Consider the following 18,183-nt stretch of genomic DNA (forward strand, 5'->3'; position numbering starts at 1 on the left):
TAAAGGACATATTACCTCTTGAAATGTCTAAAGTAAGATTACTGTAGAGACAAACATTTTACCCTATGGAATATTTAAAGTGAGATTGTTGCTGCGAAAACGATGATCTCGGAACGGGCTGAAAGCAAGATTATTACACAGCCTATGGAATGAATATATCTTGAGACAAATGCATCTTGAGACAAAGTTTCCAATCCTTCTCTACCTTAGAAAACATGCAACGGAATTACTCCCAATATGTGAAAAGGATACTCCACGTCAGCAAGAATAAATTTCACATAGTAATGGGGGGAGTTGCTGTACAAATGCGTACAAAATCTATGTATATAAAATCTTAAATGATTATGCGCAGGCCCTTAAACGAAAGTAAATTTATGTACAAAATCCGTAATGAGTACAACATTTGAAAAGAAAGCGACCTTGCACAATCTAAACAGAAAAATACGTGTAAATTCTAAAAGGATAACTGTCTATGATAAAATATAAAAGAAAAAAACCTATGCAATATTTAGGGTGAAAAATACGAGAAAGGCTTTAAAAGAAAAATACGTGAAAAATCTGAAACGTTCACAAATGTCTCAAAGTTGTGTCAATTCAACTAACTGACAATTTTATTACCCTAATTTCATTGGCCCTTCATAGAGGCTTTAACTCTCTCTCTCTCTCTCTCTCTCTCTCTCTCTCTCTCTCTCTCTCTGTCGAGAAATATATATATGTGTGTGTGTGTGTAAATTATATACACATACACAAACACACACACTCATATATATATATATATATATATATATATATATATATATATATATATATATATATATATATGAAATTTTTTTTTATCACACCGTGATTTATATACAATCATGAAGCTACAAATGTCGTTTAATATCAAATTCACGCTACCTCGAGTATCTCCGATGGAGAATTATCACGAAGGGGAATTTATATAAGTGATAATTGAACAGGTACCACTGGGACGCGAACCCTTGACATGGACCCATTCAACGACTCCAGTGGACGCCACCGCGCCATCAAGATGGCGCGGTGGTAGCGTCCACTGGAGTCGTTGAATGGGTCCATGTCAAGGGTCGCGTCCCAGTGGTACCTGTTCAATTATCACTTATATAAATTCCCCTTCGGTGATAATTCTCCATCGGAGATACTCGAGGTAGCGTGAATTTGATATTAAAACGACATTTGTAGCTTCATGATTATATATATATATATATATATATATATATATATATATATATATATATATATATATATATTTATATATATATATATATATATATATATATTATATATATATATATAATATATATATATAATATATATATATATATATATATATATATATATATATATATATACATGTATGTAGTAGGAAAGTTAGAAGACGGTCCAAGAAACTGCAAGACTGACATTGAGGACCAGTGAATCAAAGAATCAATTTTGGTGTAAATCACATGAGGACCGAATTCTGAACAGGGGAATGTGAAAAAGGCGATAAAAACCATCGCTGCAAAGAATAATTTTAATTTGTGTATTACTTTTATATCGATATCAATTTTAAGAATTATGAGATGAGACTTTAATATGCCTTAGTTAATTCGATACAAACATATCTTTCCAGTCTACGTTGTACGTCAGTCCACCTACGTCAATCAATTATTTTCTAGCCCATCCATTTCACAAGAGAAAAGTCTGGAAGCACAGAGAGAGAGAGAGAGAGAGAGAGAGAGAGAGAGAGAGAGAGAGAGAGAGAGAGAGAGAGAGAGAGAGAGAGAGAGAGAGAGTTTTACAATGTCAAAAAGTCACAGACACTTGATGACTGTATCCCCCAGAGAGAGAGAGAGAGAGAGAGAGAGAGAGAGAGAGAGAGAGAGAGAGAGAGAGAGAGAGAATTCTTTTTGCCTGAATGGTCGCTCGCCATTTTCGGACACCATGTAGTTATTTTCTTCCATTGTCTTCTCTTGTCATTTACCAATGCACTCTTGGAACCTCTCTCTCTCTCTTGCCCATCACCTTCCAGACTAGAATTTCCACTGAATGCCAATATCGCTCTTTCTTCTTCTCTTTCTGAAACTTTCAAACAAATCTTCTCCGTCCAGAATGCCTCATAACCCCCCCTCCCCCCAACAGGATACATGTTACTTTCAAAGCTAACTCTCTCTCTCTCTCTCTCTCTCTCTCTCTCTCTCTCTCTCTCTCTCTCTCTCTCTCTCTCTCTTTCCTATAACTTTATCAATAGAGCTCCCTTTGAAGCATGTTCATCTAACACTGCTATTCGATATTTAATTTTTTTTTATGTAATATTGCTGTCTGAATTTAAATAAAAACATCTTCAAGTGTCTGCAATACCAGGTTAAGGATGAGTGATAAAAGAGGAGAAATGGAAGAAGAGAAATGTAAGACGATGGCGCTGCAATAAAGCAGCACAAAAAAAGTCAACATGACAAGCTGAACTTCGCCCAAAACAAAGACATTTCTACTTCGTAGTAAAAAGGTATACCCTAAAGATAAAGCGCAAGAACTATACAATTTTTTAAGCGCTGTCCAAAAAAACGACGATAAATGGCCTTCACGATGATATATTATATTGTTAATGCTATTTATACCAGAGAAAAAATTCTCTTTTTGGTGTCATTTAAAAAGTGAAGGGCTGTAATTTATGGCAGTATGCTCAAAGAACAAAAGAAACAAGTAAACAATGCGCCGAAGTATCTTCGGCGCAATCGTTTTCTGTACAGCCGCTACAGCGTATAATCAAGGCCACCGAAAATAGATCTATCTTTCGGTGGTCTCAGTATAATGCTGTAAGAGCAGCGGCCCATGAATCTTTAACCACGACCCGGTAGTGGCCTATACTATACTGATGTCAGAAGCACAATTATGGCTAACTTTAACCTTAAATAAAATAAAACTACTGAGGCTAGAGGGCTGCAATTCAGTATGTTTGACGATTGGAGGGTGGATGATCAATATACCAATTTGTAGCCCCCTAGCCTTAGTAGTTTTTAAGATTTGAGGGCGGACGGAAAAAGCGCGGACAGAAAAAAGTGCAGACGGACAGACAAGGCCGGCACAATAGTTTTCTTTTTCAGAAAACTAAAACTGAAGTTTCAAAATGAAGAGTTGAGGATGGGAAGCACAAAAAAATGACTATAATTTGCTATAAGAAATAAGACAAAAAAAAAAAAAGTGCTGGAGGTATCAAGTTTTTTTGTAGTTTGTTTATGCCAGGCGTTGCGCCATAAACCATATTACCGTCATTTTTTACAGTGTACATAACATGTACATATTAAAGTTAGTTTTATTTCATTATACCGCAAATCTGCAAATTTGCTACCTGCATCTATTCCCATTCCCGAAGTGTTGACCTTCTGCTTACCCTACTTATTTACATTAAATACTTGATGATTACACGTACAACGCAATAGCAAGATTTTTCAGATTTTTGTACACACACACACATATATAAATATATATATATATATATATATATATATATATATATATATATATATATATATATATATATATATATATATATATATATATATATATATGACTGAAATATTTTCTGTTAAAACAGAATTCCATCAAATATAAGGGAGCCCATAGAAACGGCAAAATGTGGAAAATAAAGGCTATATTTCAGAGACCAAACTGTCTCTCCCCTCACTATTTGCCTGAGGAGAGAGACAGTTTGGTCTTTGAAATATAGCCCTTATTTTCCCACATTTTGACGTTTCTATGGGTTCCTTATATTTGATATATATATATATATATATATATATATATATATATATATATATATATATATATATATATATATATAGAGAGAGAGAGAGAGAGAGAGAGAGAGAGAGAGAGAGAGAGAGAGAGAGAGAGAGAGAGAGAGAGAGAGAGAGAGTTCCAATATATTTTGAGTTTCTTTTCTTTTAATCAGCTCTCCACTCGAAATGTTTCTCTGTCTATTCTGCCAAGCTTCTGGGCGGACCCCTGTGGGAGTCTAGAAATGTGACTCGACGATCTCTTTGAATTACTCTAAAAGTAACAGCAGCCCATCCCCCTTCCGTACCCATAAACTCCTTTCACATTTCAACGTCTCCCCTCACGAAAATGCTCTCCCGAAAACATCTCACGAGTAAAAGGGTCGAGTCTCGCGGCCGATTCCGCCAACATAGACAACCACTTATTTCATAATGAAATCACCATAGGCCCGTCTTCAACACGGAGTGGTTCATTAAACCGGCCTCCGGGGATTAATTACGGCCAATAACATTAAACCACATGGGGGGGCGACAAGACGAAATGACTCGGGGGAAGTGCCGCCGGCGGGAAGCAAATGTGCCTGGTGACTTTAGGGCTCAAAAATGATTGACTTGGGAATTAAGGAAGGGAGGTGAGGTACCGGATGGGAAATTAAGTCTTTTGCCCTCAAGTCTGGGGGGCTTTGAGACACGCCAAGAGACAATTGGGCGAAGATTGTCCCTTTGCTCCTCATCATGAACCCGAAATCAAAACAGACGACGATGTCGCGTTTCACGTTCCTTTGAGAAATGCCGCTCAGCGGACCATGACTGTAACTGGTCTAGAGGCTTAAGCGAAAATCTAAAAATAATTCAATAAACGCACTGGATTTGTTTCGAAGGTAAGCGCATTCAATTCTGCGAAATGTCATGAAAACATGATTATTTAATCAGGACCACAGAAATAATTATACCACTTTAAGCCATCTTCCCCATTCCCACACCCCCATCCGCAAAAATTACAGTATTTGCCCCCAGTCTTTTCTTAAGACGTAATTTCTGTTATACTGATAGCAGTAACCAACAAATGAACATAATTACATAGCAGTAACTGTGTAAAAACCTACCTAAAACGACGAACGGATTATAAAATAACGAAACCATTCATGTACGTGTGCACATCCGCACAGGAAACAAAACATGATTAATGTTTCAACAAAAAAAAACTTAATTGCGGATATCTTCCGGCTCGTCTGTATTACGTAAAATTAAATTCATCAAAACAAACGTTTTCAATGGAATTCCGATCGACAGCGATCGGCTTTCGGGGAATAAATGGACGGGGGTATTTTTCTCTCTCTCTCTCTCTCTCTCTCTCTCTCTCTCTCTCTCTCTCTCTCTCTCTCTCTCTCTGGATTTCAGCGCATCGCGAATCAGCAAGATTCGTCATGAAAGCCTTTGGTGAGTTGTTGTAATGTAATGTAATGTAATGTAATGTAATGTAATGGAATATAGAATTTAGGCCAAAGACCTAGCACTAAGGCCCATGAGGTCATTCAGCGCTGAAAGGAAAATGAGAGTAGAAGGTTTGAAAGGTGTAACAGGAGGAAAACCTCGCAGTTCAACTATGAAACAATTGCTAGGAGAGGGTGGATAGCAAGATGGAAAATAAAGCATATGAATGGAGGTACAGTAAAAGGAATGAAAGGGGTTGTAGCGTGGGGCCGAAGGCACGCTGCAAGAATCTTGGGTAATGCCTACATTGCACCACGTGAGGAGCGCTGAGGGCACTACCCCCACCCCTCCCTACACGGGGGTGAGTGGCTCTAGTTCCCGTTTGCTGGAGCGAGGAATGATTGCGCCAAAGAAACAGGAAAAGCTGCGTTATTGACGAGTTTATGAGCGAGATAACAAGATTCCCAGCCGACGTGTAATAAGCGGGGTTCTGTAACCCCGGGGACTTAACGGGATGTTCGTGAGAGTAAGAGCACGTGCTGGCTGGCACAAGGCTACCTTAATCTGACAACAACTGAGGGATGAGTTCTTGTGGGTCGTAGGATTCTCAAGATGGAACTCTGGAACTGCGGTAATATGACGGAGGTAAACATTATTTACAATTAATAATAATAATAATAATAATAATAATAATAATAATAATAATAATAATAATAATAACTACTCTTCTCAACGGCATTCATGAAGCTTGTAGAGTCTTCTACTCTCCTTATCATATTCTTCTCTCTACAAGCTTAATGCCATTGAAATAGGAATAGGGACTCCTTCCAAATAATAATAATAATAATAATAATAATAATAATTATCACTGTTTCAACGGCATTCAGCTTACAGTTTTCTCTACTCTTCTTATTATACTCTATCTACAAGCTGAATCCCGCTGAAACAGCAATTGTTTTCAGTAAAAATTTCCCTAAAAGAAGGATTCCTTCCAAATAATAATAATAATAATAATAATAATAATAATAATAATAATAATAATAATAATAATAATAATAATAATAGCAGTAAGGACGATGCAAAACTAGATATGTGCAAAATAATCAGCCATTTTTGAAAAGTCTAAGGATATATATCAATGATGATGGCAATGATGAACAAAGAAACTCAGCACGGTAATGTAATGAATAAATATAATGAATATGTGAATATGATATCATTAATAACCTATCTCTATTCAATTAACCAGCTCCATTTTTAAGAGCACTGAAGGTATCAGTTATGAATTTGTAGGTTTTTTTTCTTTTACTCACATTTTATTATACCGATATCCAATACGGCAGCACTTTGCAAAATTGAATTATGAGCTTGATAATATGAAGTTCTGCACAGCCGTCGTAATTATTATTATTATTATTATTATTATTATTATTATTATTATTATTATTATTATTATTATTATCATCATCATCATAAACTAGTTGAGCAACCTTCCATAAAAGAGGTCCATACAAAAAAATGAATAGGAAAATGGAAAAAAAAGCGAATTGTACCCAAAAAGAAAAATATTACTAATAAACAAAGGCCAAATGGGAAAAATATTACCAATAAACAAATATCTTCCACTACAACACAACACGAATTTCCTCTCGTCGGGAGCAGTACGAGAAACCACAAAGTACTCTCTCTCTCTCTCTGAACTGTCACCATCACTGTCATCCCTCCACAGCCATTCATTTTGCAAATGCATGCCAGACCCGCTTTGCATAATACGCCTTGTTGCATACACCTTGAATCCTCGACCGCCCAATGATGTCGAGTTATGCAATTACATCAAGACCCGCAAGCCATCCTCTCCCCCCCCCTCTAAAACCCCCACCCCTCCCTTCCCTACCCCACCCTCCACCCATGGAACATTCTGTCAGCTTTGTACCCACTAGTTTCCGCGACTCCCCAGACACGGATGATGCTCTGTACTCTCTCCCGGAGCGAGAGGAAAAGGGATGCTGCAGCATCTATAAGGCTTGCCTTACGCTCCCGAAATGAACCATTCGAGGACCAGGAGTGACAAACTGCATCTATTTTAAACGTGCCTTTGTGCAGAAGTAAACGAAAGGCTTCATAGTAAGGCCGTGTTGGAAATGAGAATTTGAATTATATATTAGGCCTAACAATAAGCTCCCTTCGCAAGGGAGTCCAAGCCTTAATAGTATAACTTCGTGTGTGTGTGTGTGTGTGTGTGTGTGTGTGTGTGTGTGTGTGTGAGAGAGAGAGAGAGAGAGAGAGAGAGAGAGAGAGAGAGAGAGAGAGAGAGAGAGAGAGAGAGAACTATGTCAAAACTACTTAAAAGTCGTTCCTGCTTGGAGGGAGAATCACCAAAAAATTATAACCTTTTCTCATTGATTATTTTATGCAAGGAATGAGGTTGCAACCCCCATGCCTTTCCCCCTCTTAACTACCAAACAAGACGAGTCTCCCTCCCCGATAATACTTGAAAGCACCTTTATCTCAGCAATCCCAGTTACCAGGGTATGTGATAGCTATTACTGTTATTATTTAACAGTATGATCATGATCATTACGTTTATACTATAAGGAGTATTATTAATATTGACAAAGAGATCTTTTACATTAGAGAACAACATGGTGGCCAACATCTGATTAACGACAAGACTCTAGACATGTAAAAAATAATGTCTTTATTTTACACCTGCAAACCCAATAAATATTCCTACACAGAAACCCCATCAGCGAAAGTCAACATCCCTTCGGACTAAAAGTTACGTGACCCACTCTTTTACTGCATGGACTTTATAGCTTCCTGAATACTAAGTCCTTTTGTTCCTACACTTTTGTTCCATAAATAAAGCATTTCTCAGTTTCCTTCTCTACAAGTCGAATGAATTTTCAAACCACGTCCATCGCCTGGCTTTCGTCTCCATTCTCTCTATACAACCAAATCTCGTCAAAGCACCCAGGTCCCTCTTTTCGCCTCTGCCTTCCTTTTCACTATTTATTCATACCCCTACGTTACTTACCCTTTCAATGCTCTTTATCCAAAAAAGGGATTTACGGGTATGTCGTTTGATCTCCATGCGCATTCAATGACCGCTGCTAACTTTTACCCGCAGACGAATTTCTGAATTTCTGTTCTGTCAAATTTGCAAAGCAACCGTCATCTTCCGTACTCCCGTTTTGTTCACCCCTGTCTCAAACTCTCGTTACCCATGATCTTAATTCACAGATAGTTTTATGTGTATCCTTACCCCTTTTCTGCTTCATCACACACGTGACATTGCAGCAATTTGCTCCGGTAATATCTAAAAATTTTCAAGCTACTGCACTCATCACACTCAACACATCTTTCTCCTGCTATACTTTCTGTTATCCGTTGAGTTTATAAAAGGCAAAAAAAGCACCCGTACACACACCCGACATATCAAGTTCGACCCTCTTTTGAAACCTACTTTCAACAACGTTCCTCCTTCAGCGTAAAGTATGAAAGATACAAAGCACCAGCGAATGCACAAACATCATTCATTACTTTAAAACGCGAGTTTAGAAAAGGAACGACTGCCATACAACTATAAAGGCTGAAGCCACACCAAATTTCATGCAGTCTATATGTCAGACTGTTCCTCCACGACAACAACAAATGAAAGTATTCATAGCCAGTGAAGTTTCTAAGCAATGAGAAAATGAAACGACGCTAATCAAGAAACAAGATTATGTACATACAATATAAAGATGAAATTTTATGAAAATAAATTCATAATAAACATTGCTATAGGTTTCCACAAAAGGTATTTGGGTACGTGAGAGAGAGAGAGAGAGAGAGAGAGAGAGAGAGAGAGAGAGGGGCTGTTGAGTTAGCTAAACGCCTACACTTCAATTAATTTAATTAGTAAGCAGAACCTTGAGCATTTTATTTAAGCAACGCCTTCAAAAGAACTTCCCATCCATCCAACTAATTTATTCTAAGCGAGTCTTCTCCTAAGTAATCATGCCACCTTCACATCTCTCCCCATTTCCTGATGAGACTAAAAAGTAAGTTTGCGCATGAACATGTGAAAATGCGTGTATGTGTATGTAAATGAGGGGGCTATGGGTATGCGTAATACCTTACAAACATCTTAATGAAGGATGCTATCACCTGGCGTCCTAGCATAGCTTGAATAGAATAGAATATAGTGTGTAGGCCTAAGGCCAACCACTGGGACCTACGAGGTCATTCAGCGCTGAAACGGAAATTGACAATAAGACAATAAGAAGGTTTGGAAGGTGTAACAGGAGGAAAACCTCGCAGTTGCACTATGAATCAACTGTTCGGAGAGAGTGGAAAGTAAGATGGATGAAAGAGAATACAAACGGAGGTACTGTAAAAGGGATGAAAGGGGTTGCAGCTAGGGGCCGAAGGAACGCTGCAAAGAGCCTTAAGTAATGCCTACAGTGCACCGCATGAGGTCCACTGAGTGCACTACCCCCTTTTCGGGGTATCGTAGCTTATGAGACGGGGAATTCCAAGTAGAATCTCTTTCCTTTATCCCAAAACGCCTTTTACAACTTTCCCAACTCAACAACCGCCCCCGCCCACAACCTTACATTTACTTCTATCTGATACGCAGAGGCTTCGTTATACTTCGACAATTAAAGACTTCGAAATCATTTCTGCAGACTGAACGTTTAAACTCTGAACTGAGGAAGAAGGGCAGTGCAGATCATTATTAACAGGTCGCTGCGGTTAATGAAAACTCATCCAAGTACTTTCAACAGTAATGCAATCTTTTTTTATTAATTCATAATTTTGTATTACGTATTTTAGTACGGCTACATCGCCTGAAGAGGTCTACTGCTTAAGCAGACGAACGCTTCTGTACATAATTATGCTTACAATGTACCCAACATTACATTTTCCTTTTTAACTTTTCTTTACAGCGACTTTAATTCACAGTTCGCGTACTTGTGATCCCTGATGCACATAAAAAGGCTGACATGATAGGATAGCAAGGTGAGAGGAATTTGTACACATATCAATTAAAAAAAAAATTTACCCAGAAGAAAAAAATGTCCATATATATTTATCGTTTTACGTTTAAAATGAAAGCTCTGCAGGTGGGAAATCGTGGTTTCATCTTAATAAAATGAAAGCTTCCTAACTGGTAGTTTTGGTTTATTCAGAAAGGTAACTGATGCAAAATTTTACACCTATACTAGAATCCATGGATGATGGTGCCATAAGTCTCGGGTTTCCTTGCGTTATATTTCACCTATTGTACTGTTGCAAGCGAGCACAACACTCGACATGCTTCACCCTAATTGGAATTACGTAATCCCTTCCAAACGGACAAACGGATTATCTCATCTAAACTCGACGCTGGAGATGAAAATATTCGGGGGAATCAAAATGGAAACGGATGAAAGGGCTGGTTAGCACAGTCTATTGCACGACTGTCAAGTGCGGGTATTATAACTGTAATAAAGGGAGGAAGCTGTTGAGATTAATTCTCTAAAAACAAAAGGGATGGGAGAATCAACAGAGAGAGAGAGAGAGAGAGAGAGAGAGAGAGAGAGAGAGAGAGAGAGAGAGAGAGAGAGAGAGAGAAGCGTGGAACTACCAGACACAACAGAAGTGAAAAGACAGCTTGCAAACGAAGATTAGTGAGATGCATTGGCTAGATATTTGTGGAACAAAACACTGAACCGCAGAAAGTAAAAGGGTGTGAATATGGGCATGACAGAAAGTCGAATTTTAATAAGGAGGACACGTTAAACTCAAGTAAGGAGTAGTGCGAAAGCCATTCAAGGAGAAAGTCTAAATCTGATCAAGAGAGAAAGGCTGATTCTAAAGGAACAATGGTTAAACCCAAGCAAGCCAGGGAAGGCTGAAATTGAGCAAGGAAGAAATGCTGAAATCGGGCGAGGAAGAGAGGTTCAGTTTCACCAAAGATGAAAGGCTGAATTCGAGGATGGAAGAAAAACGGAGTCTAAGCAAGGAAGAAAGGCCGGATTTAGAACCTGTAAATAGAAGTGAATAAATCGACGTTGGGGAGAAAATATGAAGAATTTTAACAAAGAAAGGCATAATGCAAGTTAGGGAGCAAATATGAAGAATCCTAACAAAGAAGGCAGGCCGAATCTTCCTCGCAGAATTTAAGGAAGAACGGCTAACTCTGAACTTTACTCTATAAAACCAAGAAATAAAATTTAAATACGGACAAAGGTGAATATCGGAATACAAGGAAGGAATCCAGCTTGGCTCTAGACAAAGAAGGCAGGTTAAATGTGAGCAAGGCTCACAGGAGGAAAGTTGAATGCAATTAAGGAAAATGAGGTAGAATCCAAATACGAAAAAAAATTCAAAAATAAATTTGACAAGGAAAAATAAAAGCTAATTCCAGTCCAGACAGATTAACCCTGAGGTAGGAAGATGAGAATGCAAGCAACGAAACGAGGCAAAGTCCCAAGATGGAAGAAAGCAGTCTTGCTATTTTCAATTTCCGTATTTAGCATTCTGGGCCTGACTTCTGTAACCATCTAAGGTCCCTCGCTGGAAATTAATCGTCTGCCATCTGTATTTTTAATTGTTATCAATTTTTTACATTTCTTTTACTATTTTCCATATAATTACTGTCATTACCATTATTATGAATTCTGTTTTTCTACTTCTTCAACATCTGTGTGGATACTGCAGATTATTATTTTTATTATCATGTTACCTTATGTATCTGGATTGTGTGTATTGTATTTGTATATTCCAAGCATATGGCCCCGAGCTGAAATAAAGGATATTATTATTATTATTATTATTATTATTATTATTATTATTATTATTATTATTATTATTATTATTATTATTATATATATATATATATATATGCATATATATATATATATATATATATATATATATATATATATATATATATATATATATATATATATATATATATATATATATATATATATATATATATATATATATATATATATATATATATATATATATATATATATATATATATCAAGTTCATAAAAAGGGGTGAATCTGGGGATGATAGACGTAACTCCGAGAAAATAATAAAGGCTGAAAACGGGCCCGGAGAAAGTGAGATGTAAGATCCCAAGAGGTAGGATATACTGGTGACATAACAACCTGTCAGGAAACTCACATCCCGATAATGAGGAGTCCTCTTGAGGAAATGAAGTACGTTTATGAAAGACAATCTTCGGTTCCGCTGTTGGGAAGTTGATACTCCATAGCTGGTATATGTTACAGTAAGATTGTGAAACTAGAGATCTCACGAAATCCCTGAAAATTTCAGGGAATTCGTGAAATCACCAATTCACTTGGGAACATTTGATCCCCGAGGGGCTAGTACTAAACAAGGCAAAACACATTTGATCCCCGAAGGAGTAATACTAAACACGGCGCAACTTCCGAGGGAGAAACAGTGATTCATCTACACTGTTTCGCCGTGTTTAGTACTAGCCCCTCGGGGATCAATGTCCCTGTAGATGAATCGCCGTGTTTAGTACTAGCCCCTCAGGGATCAAATGTCCCTTAGTGAATTGGTGATTGCACGAATTCCCTGAAATTTTCAGGGATTTAGTGAAATCCCTAGTTTTATAGTCTGACTGTAACAGATATACGTCACATTTCTTTACCCTCTCAAAGTTTGATTTATTACTAAGAGATTTACCTCTTTATTAGTGTATGAAGCGTACAATGTTGTTGATGTTTTACGGTACAGGAGAAGGTGTGAAAGTGACAATGACTGTTCTATTGTTTATCTGGGACCACCCCATATTAGAGGAAACTGTCCCACCCTTTAAACGACTTCACTTACAAGAGATGTGGTTGCACGCCAGTATAAATCTCAGGCTTTTTTAACTTTAGCTTCACGAAACACTTCACAAATCTGTTTATAATAAATGCCTGCAGTATACACCTTATAAGAAAGTGGTAACTTAGGGGGGGCCAAAGCAAATACCAAGTTCAAAATAACACAAAAACTTAGTACATAAACAAATGCCCGTCTCGGAGCCTGCTCCTCTTGCAGGTCTCACCTGACAACATACACTAATTCTGTCAAACGCTACAGGGCTTTTATCAGAATTTTTATTGACCTGAAACGACTGGTCCCAAACTCCCAAGCTGGGCTCGACTGCATGGCCCTTGACACATGGCCTGCAGGTGTCACCTTACGACGGATGTTTGTTCATCTACTGTATATTCTATGCCCTTGTCGGTCATGAAATTCTGCTGACAACAAAATCATTCTTAGTATTCGTCTCTACAGAAATTATCTTGGAATATTCTCGAAATACATTCTCTAAACTGTTGTGAACTTTTACAAATAGCTATGTGACAGTTTTGAATATCATTCATACATGTGTATTACTGTACAACTTATATATTCTTCAACAATTAGTTATTACAATGACATGACAAAACGGCAGATTGTTCAATATATATACATGTATATGTGTATGTGTGTATACATACATACATAATTTATATATATATACATATATATATATATATATATATATATATATATATATATATATATATTGTTTATATATTCACTTGTTAGGTCAGTCCAAGATTAATTAATACTATGGAGCCAATACCCCACAGCTAAGATATTACTGCAATCAAAGATAGTAGCAACGCAGAGCGTTTCAAAGCAGAAGAGCGGAGTTTTACAAATATTTTTCACTGGTGAAGGAGCCCCATTACGTAAGGAACCATCAGTCAGTTTATTACTTCTGTCAGACGTCGGTAATTAAATAATAGGATTCTCGCTGATCTACGTGCCATGAAAGAATAAAGAAACAATTTAGCCTCAGGGTTCTTGCGTGCGTGTTTGCGTGATAGTGTACGTTTGGTGGGAAAGGCTCTTGGACACTTTAAAGGTCAAGCCCCCGTAAGTCTGTGAAATACAGATTGTCTTCCTTACTACAGTGGCTGGTCAAAATGAATGTCCTCAAAGGTTATTAAAGGAGAGAGGAGGATAAAATGTTACAATGATAAGGTCTTAAAAAAAAAAAGGTGGGGTAGGGGACGCGTGCAAGTGATAAGTTAATGATGTAGTGTTTGTCATTAGGTTAGTCACCATATCGAAGGTTTTTTTTTTTTTGTATGTGAATGTGGCGCAGGTTTCCATTATGCCCTGCTCTGGAACCAACCACATTAAAGGGAAAAAACTCAGAAAATCTAAATAAAAAATAAAAACAGTAATATTTTATATTCCACTTTAGGGGATGGAGACTAAAACTTTCGCACCCGAGCCAACTTCGAGGAGAAAACGAAACAGGTCCTGCTCAGAAGGAAAGCTTAACTTCAACCGTTTGTGTTCTCCTATTTTCGGAAATCCATCGAAGTTTCTCCGGCGATTTCAATTGACTTGATATCAATCACTTGAGCTACGGAAGTGGTTTTCCTTGCCCATTCACAACCAATCCCCCCCCCCCCCGCCCCCACCCACAAGCTCTACAACATCGCACTTCCCACTTCCCTCGCACTTCGCAGCTCTTCTCGACCCTGCTCACTTCGTTCGGTCTTCTTGGCCAAACTTTGCCTCTCTCCTATGTCTGAGTCACTTCATCCCCTAAAACCACCTTTCACTGAACTCGCCCGGTTAAGGACACTTTGGTACAGTTCCTTCAATTTAAAAGTTACGAATCAACGACGAAATGGACAGAAGAAGGGTGTAGAAGTTAAAGACGAGGTCCTTCTTTTCTTTTCTCAAATTCTTCTGAATTATTCTCTCTCTCTCTCTCTCTCTCTCTCTCTCTCTACACACACACACACACACACACATACATATATATATATATATATATATATATATATATATATATATATATATATATATATATATATATATAATATATATAATATATATATATATATATATATATATATATATATATATATATATATATATATATATATATATACATACAGAATATATATTTCGTGTGTGTATCCGTAATAATAAGAAGAGGAAAACTGGAATGACTGAACGTTTTAAGAAAAGCTGGGCTGACAAGTGTCTCTGGATAGAGGACCCGCCTCATTAAAAAAAAAAAAGGTACTCCAACAATTCAAAGAACAGTAAACTCCTTTGCGCGCACACACACACACACATATTTAGATATAATATATATACATATATATATATATATATATACAGTATACATCTTTGGAGATGAGGTTGCTAACCCAGCGCCCTTTCACTTGAACCAGCAGCTAACTGGGCTCGGGGTAGTAGACAAGGAGGTGATGCACGAACCTGGCAAGCGTGAGCCGACTACTGCACCACTTACCGCTTGGCTAATTGTACCTTCCAAAAGTGGCAGAGTGTGTGTGTGTCATTATTTGCAATACGACGGAGTCCATAAAAATAAGAACAAAGAAAAGCTGCAGTATTTGTAAGTGTTTTAACAAAAGTGCGATGTTGGTGTATTAAGTCAATCCACTTCAAAATGGGTCCACTGAAGACCATGATAAATTTAGTTTGCAGAATCTAGGATGCAAATTAATATTAATTAGCATTTCAGTGTATTTCAATCACATTACATCTGAAAATGCCATAGCATCCCAGTTAACACTACTGTCAGTTTCATTTGTGATTATAGATAGTTGAATATTTTCATCTATAAAGAAATCAAGAAATGACTTAAAATAATGGCGCAAATAATTTCTTCGAATATATTGCTTTCTTGATGAAAATATGTACGACTGAGTACACAACAGTACAGAGATAGCAGGCAAACAAGCGACTACCTTGATCACCAGGTCTGGTGACCCTACTGCTATTGTTATCTTATACATGAATTTCGGTTTAGGCTTGAAAGGACGGAATACAATCCGGGTTGACATGCAAATGGCCTTTTCAACAATAATGTCAGCTAAGGGAAAACAGCGTGGAATTCAGTCTTTACTCTGTGGCCCCTATTCTGAGAATTTTGTCAACGTGGAGTGGAGATTACCTAAAACCAATTTTATCACCTTCGTAACCATGAGAGCTGAATCAAGATACAATGAGAGAAGACTGTCGATATTCAGTCAAGGAATATTTTCTTTAAACCTTTCTTTGGATTCTCTAAGCATTTAAACACCCAGGACATTAACCTCTCTTCTTTACCTGCTCGTGTACATGGTGATAAGTTAAGTATATCTTAGTTTAACCCGACCACTGAGCTGGTTAACAGCTCTCCTACGGCTGGCCCGAAGGATTAGATTTATTTTACGTGGCTAAGAACCAACTGGTTACCTCGCAACGGGACCTACAGCTTATTGTTGAATCCGAACCACATTATGACGAGAAATACATAAGTGACAATAAAATGACTTTCGAAAAAGAAACCCCAAATCAAATTTCCGCTGTTAAAGCACTTCGCATCACAGTGAACCCCTCTATCATCGTCTCAAGGCATTCTAGGTAAATAAATGGAATAGCTAAAACCAGCTACCTACTGTGAACTGCAGATGAATTTTCCTCAACAAATTGAACACTACAAAATTATTACCGCAAACACTTAACATTGTCACTTTTTGCAAAATTCTAAGCCAAGTAAGGACAACAGCTACTGAGGAGAATATATAGGCCCATAAGTGTAATCCGTCGCTAACACAGCTTCATATGAGGGACAAATGAGTAAAAGTAACCTCTAATAGTCCAGACTGCTAAAATGTCACCTATGTCCTTTGGGTATATGTGAACAGTGAAGAAAGTCATATTTCCAAATTTAGAATTTGAAGATATGCGAGGTTGGCAAAACCACTGACTGAAAATTTTAAAAAAAACTCTAATTCTGAATAAAAAAAAATTTCCCACCAGATACCTAAGGAACAGTCGGGCCAAATTTCGTCCAAGTCTGTGGCAATGAAGTTCAAGTCTTCATTCCCACCAAGGGGCAAGCGTTTTAATTCTTACAACATGTGAAGCAGTTGCAATACATATACGTGCACATGCGTGCTAGAGGGCGCGTATGTACACCCATCTTCAAAGCATACTTTTTTTTTTATACATGTATTAAAGTGAGATGATAACGCAGTACCTTTCTCTCTCTCTCTCTCTCTCTCTCTCTCTCTCTCTCTCTCTCTCTCTCTCTCTCTCTCTCGTGAATAATGAGACCTGTGTGAAGAGTCCCTAATACACCAACTGAGGAGGAAGGAAAGTTCTGCCTCCTTTTCTCCTTCCTGAAGCACCTCTTCTATCTCTGTCCACGAGGTCTCGACCCCTTTACATTTACTGCTTCGGCTCCAACTACGTCCCTCTATGTATATTCAACGTTCGACCCTTACTTCCACTGCCATGGTGCTGGCACAAACACACAACTATTCGGGAGTTCTTTAACCTTTATACTGCACCGGGTCATACTTCCCTTTTTTTTTTTTTAGGGGTACACAATACAAGTACGAGAGTTTTTAACGTGCATACATACAAATATACAAATATTCTTACTTGCTGTACAATACATACACACTTTGAACACATACAAATATTCTTATCTACTGTACAATACAGGATCACACAAACATACAAACAATTATCTTACATACTATACAATAAACAAACACACACTTTAAACATATACAGATATTCCTACCTACGGTAAAATAGACTCACACTTTAAACATACCCACAAATAATCTTACATACTATACAAGACACACACACACACCCACACAAACTTTATACATACTTGAATTTCAAGTCAATGACCCTTGTGGACTTGTTCCGTATGAACAGGGTTCATCTTCTGAATAATAATAATATAACTATTCTTAGTTATTGTACAAGACAGACACAATTTAAACATACATACATATATTCTTACATACTGTACAACGTAGACTTACACATTCATACACACATACATGAATTTTATGCCCCCTAGATCTATTCTGGTCATTCACGATCCTTACTTCATGCAGTCCTTTCATCTCATTTCTAATT

At 37.4% G+C, this 18,183-nt stretch overlaps 1 protein-coding gene across 4 annotated transcripts in view; it reads right to left on the reverse strand.

Annotated features, from left to right (window-relative positions):
• Positions 1-18,183, reverse strand: part of LOC136839138 (43 kDa receptor-associated protein of the synapse) — a 555,854-nt gene that overhangs the window by 462,396 nt on the left and 75,275 nt on the right. The gene's annotated exons all lie outside the window — the stretch shown is intronic.

Source organism: Macrobrachium rosenbergii, chromosome 6 (genome assembly GCF_040412425.1).
Source record: "Macrobrachium rosenbergii isolate ZJJX-2024 chromosome 6, ASM4041242v1, whole genome shotgun sequence".
Taxonomy (NCBI): Eukaryota; Metazoa; Arthropoda; class Malacostraca; order Decapoda; family Palaemonidae; genus Macrobrachium; species Macrobrachium rosenbergii.